Source organism: Mus musculus, chromosome 18 (assembly GCF_000001635.26).
Source record: "Mus musculus strain C57BL/6J chromosome 18, GRCm38.p6 C57BL/6J".
Classification (NCBI taxonomy): Eukaryota; Metazoa; Chordata; class Mammalia; order Rodentia; family Muridae; genus Mus; species Mus musculus.
In genome coordinates, this window is record NC_000084.6 from 20,137,985 (window position 1) to 20,142,500 (window position 4,516).

The window sequence follows — 4,516 nt, forward strand, 5'->3', positions numbered from 1 at the left end:
ATCTGAATTAAATGCAATGAACATTGCTACTAAACAGCCTACAAAGGGATGAGGAGCCTCAGAACATATAGATGTCCCTCTCAGTATGCAGGTTAAACTGCCAAAATAACCATTTGGCCAGCAAATATATTTGCCTTAGTTTTTATTTTAATTTTCATTGTAATATTTTATTAATTCTTAAAGAATTTTATATGTATATACAGTGTATTCCCATCATTTGAAAACTTCTCCCTAAATCTCCACTGATCCAATTCATACTCTGTAGACACCGCCCCCCAACTCCATGTCCTCTATTATTTTTTTTTCTTAACAACCCCAACCCTGCCTGTTCTATTGCACACATTTGAATGGGTATGGGGCCATCCAATGAAGGACAGTCAATCTACTAGGGCCACATCCTTAAAGAAAACTGAGTCTCCATTCCCTGGCAGCCATCAACTGTTTAAAAACTACCTCAGCCAGAGTCAGGACTCATGAGCCCCTTACTTATCTGTGATCAGCATATTCTTATATAGGAAGTTCCCACTTCAAAAGAACTAGGAACCTTAGACTAGGTTCCTAGCCTAGGAACCTTTATCTTTGTCATGGCTAATGTACTATTCATTTTGATATCTCAAAATTTCTGTATTTGCCAAGGAAATAAATCTGCTCTACCACTTTCTCTTCTGAATAGTGAAAAGTATAATTTAAGCCTTGGGTTTTCTGACCAAGCTGTGCTTATGAACTCAGAGGTCCCATTCCTCACATCCATTTTAGCCATCCCACAATCCCTCTTTCAAATGCCATGCATAACATGCTGTGTGTGCTCAGTATTTGGTGACTACAGATGCAAACACATAACCTGTAGGTTTTCCCATGCCAGTCACAGACAGAGATTGGTGCTCAAGTCAGCAGCACCTGTCACCAAAGACATTATTATTCAGATGATGCAAGAAACAGAACCTCAGCAAACTTAAAAAGTATATTGCATTGGCTCTATGAAATGACTCAAACTTTTGAATTACAGACATAGAAACTGGAAAAGACTGTGTCAACCAGACTAATACAATTAAAAGCACACTGCATCTCAGCATCATGACGCTTATTACAAGTTTCACTTGACCAACACCAAAAACTCTAAGTGTGCTACAGTAAAGCAACTGTTATCAAAATGTGAGGCATCTATGCCCATTTTTATTGTCTGAAGCTAAAAAATATTTGTTCTCTGGGCTAGGAATATAGCTCCATTGGTAGAGTGTTTGGCTGGCATGCAAAAAGCTCTGCACTCTATCCCCAGCAATAAATAAAATAATACGCCATACACTTTTAATCCCAACCCTCAAGAGACAGAAGCTAAAGGATTGAGAGTCCAAAGTTACTCTTGATTATATGGTTAGTCTGAGGTCAGCCTGGACTACATGAAACTGAGTCTCAGAAAGAAAATACTTAACATAGTAATATCAAGTATAAATATGTTTCAAATTACTGACATTTTCAGCTTAAATTACAATTTTAATTTATTCTATTAAAATTGTATCTCTAGTTGTACAAAATGATAACTACAAACTACAGTTCAGTGGTTTGTAGTACATTAGGACCTAGTCCCTTGTTTCCTCTCAAAATACTAGGTGACTATTTTTTAATATTCTAGCCACCATTTTGTACAGGCTATCAGTTGTAAATTCCTACACATACACATGCAAACAGCCAAGCTAGGTGGGGTGGCACAGCCTGTGATCATGACACTAGAGGAACTAAAAATGAAGATCAAAAGATGGAGGTCAATCGGAGCTACATAATGAGACCTCGCCCCTTCCCCAAATATTCATGAGTGCCTTGTAACATTAGTTTATGGGTGTTCTTACATACTCTATAATGAAATTATGACTATGGAAGTCCTGGGGAATAAAAGCAGCTTGAAGTTAAAATTGAGTTTCCCCAGGAATAACATTAAGATTATGTTCTCTGTGTAGCTGGACATGCTAGCTATTTTAGTTGAATATTTTAGCCCATTTTCTATCCAACCATCTTGAAATGCAAACAGGTGCATGTTTCAACACTGAATCTTCTCAAACACTTGTCTAGACACATACATCTATGTATTTATGGATTATTTTTTAAAAATATTTTAGTGGTTGGGTCAACCAGGAAGACTGTGTTGGTAGTTTAACTGTTTTTTCATTTATTTTGTTAATTTATTTTTAAGTTTCTATGTGAAATTCATGCATACTTAAGATTGGAAAACATGAATTTAACACAAATTCCTAATTTCTAAACAAATATAACTGACAGTAGTTTGTCAAGCATCTCATATGATCCTACACATAATAAGAACACATGCTCCACTATGTTCATAGCAGCCTTATGTATAAGAGCCAGAAGCTGGAAAGAACCCAGATGTCCCTCATCAGAGGAATGGATACAGAAAATGTGGTACATTTACACAGTGGAGTTCTACTCAGCTATTAAAAACAATGAATTTATGAAATTCCTAGGCAAATGGATGGATCTGGAGTATATCATCCTGAGTGAGGTAACCCAATCACAAAAGAACTCACATGATATGTACTCACTGATAAGTGGATATTAGCCCAGAAACTTAGAATACCCAAGATACAATTTGCAAAACACATGAAATTCAAGAAGAACGAAGACCAAAGTGTGGACACTTTGCCCCTTCTTAGAATTGGGGACAAAATACCCAGAGACAAAGTTTGGAGCTGAGACTAAAGGATGGACCATCCAGAGACTGCCCCACCCAGGATCCATCCCATAATCAGCCACCAAACCCAGACACTATTGCATACGCCAGCAAGATTTTGCTGAAAGAACCCTGATATAGCTGTGTCTTGTGAGGCGATGCCAGTGCCTGGCAAACACAGAAGTGGATGCTCACAGTCAGCTATTGGATGGAACACAGGGCCCCCAATGGAGGAGCTAGCGAAAGTACCCAAGGAGCTGAGGGGTCTGCAACCCTATAGGTGGAACAACAATATGAACTAACCAGTACCCCCAGAGCTCGTGTCTCTAGCTGCATATGTAGCAGAAGATGGCCTACTTGGCCATCACTGGGAAGAGAGGCCCCTTGGTCTTGCAAACTTTATATGCCCCAGTACAGGGGAAGCACCAGGGCCAAGAAGTGGGAGTGGATGGGTAGGGGAGCAGGGGGCAGCATATAGGGGACTTTCAGGATAGCATTTGAAATGTAAATGAAGAAATTACCTAATAAAAAATTGGAAAAAAGAAAAAAATCAGAATATTAGTAGCAAGGTTAGAGTCTTGTCCTGACTGTTGTATAATCCAGACTAAAGCTCCATCATAGATGGTAGGAATGACCTTTATGTTCTTATTTATAAATAAAAATTTGGGATAAGCTTCAAAGTTCCTTTGAAGCTTGGTGGCACACACCTGTAATCCTAGCTCTTGGGAGAAAGATGTACAAGGATCAGGAATTCAAGGACATCCTCTGCCACACAGAAAGAGAAAGGTCAGCCTGAGCTACATTGAAACCATGACCTTCCCCTATATTTTTTTTAAATTTTGTAAGTGCATCCTATATAATTTCACAAATGAGATGTAAACAGAAATGAAAACAAATATTTTTATAATTTTCATTAAAGCAAACAGGCCATATAAATAAGTATAATATATGTACTGCTGAAAAATGGTTAAAGAATTAAAAGCCATAAATAAGAGTGTTTTGGTTTCAAATCAAATGCACACACACACACACACACACACACACACACACATACACACACACACATACACACACACACACACACACACACACACACACACACACACACACTCTTATGTGTTGAGTCTGTATGCAGACTCAGCCTTTACTCAAGTCATGCTTTAAACCCTGCCCTGGATAGAGCTTTTACAATTTCCTTGTCAATCTACAAGGAGCATGGTGACATGTCTAGAAAGTAGTTGAGAGAGTGCTGAGGTCTGGCAAAGCATGGTGAGCAGGGTGGGTGGGGTGAGCCCTTTTTCATAGTGAGACATCCTGCCTGTCTGATGAGGACGCTGTGACTCACTGTAGTTGGCACACGTTCAACTGAAACACATCTTGCTTTTCTCCCATTGGTCTGTCTGTCACATATCATCCTGGGAAAAGATAATATTCAACAGCTGTAAATGAAGATCTCCCTTCACAGGAGCCTCCTTCTGGAAGCACACCTATGTTACTAGACCCTCATACTGGTCAGACTGTTTTCAGGTAAGAAAAATGTGTTGTACCTAGTGTCTTTTAATCCATTGGAAATTACTGTAAATAAATTAGAAATCTCTTATCAAACGTTTGAAATCTGAATGATCTATAGAAATTCTATACCCCCATTTCTATACTATTTAATATCATTATATAGACATTGAAGTCACAATGGAAAAGAAGAGAAATGGCTAAGAGCCTTATTTAGGATAAGCAGCTTCACTTCTATAAGTGACCTCTGCAAGTAGTCTTTACATTTTGATACACGAGGAAGAACCAGTCACCTGAATGTGACCCAATGAGAAGAACTACATTACT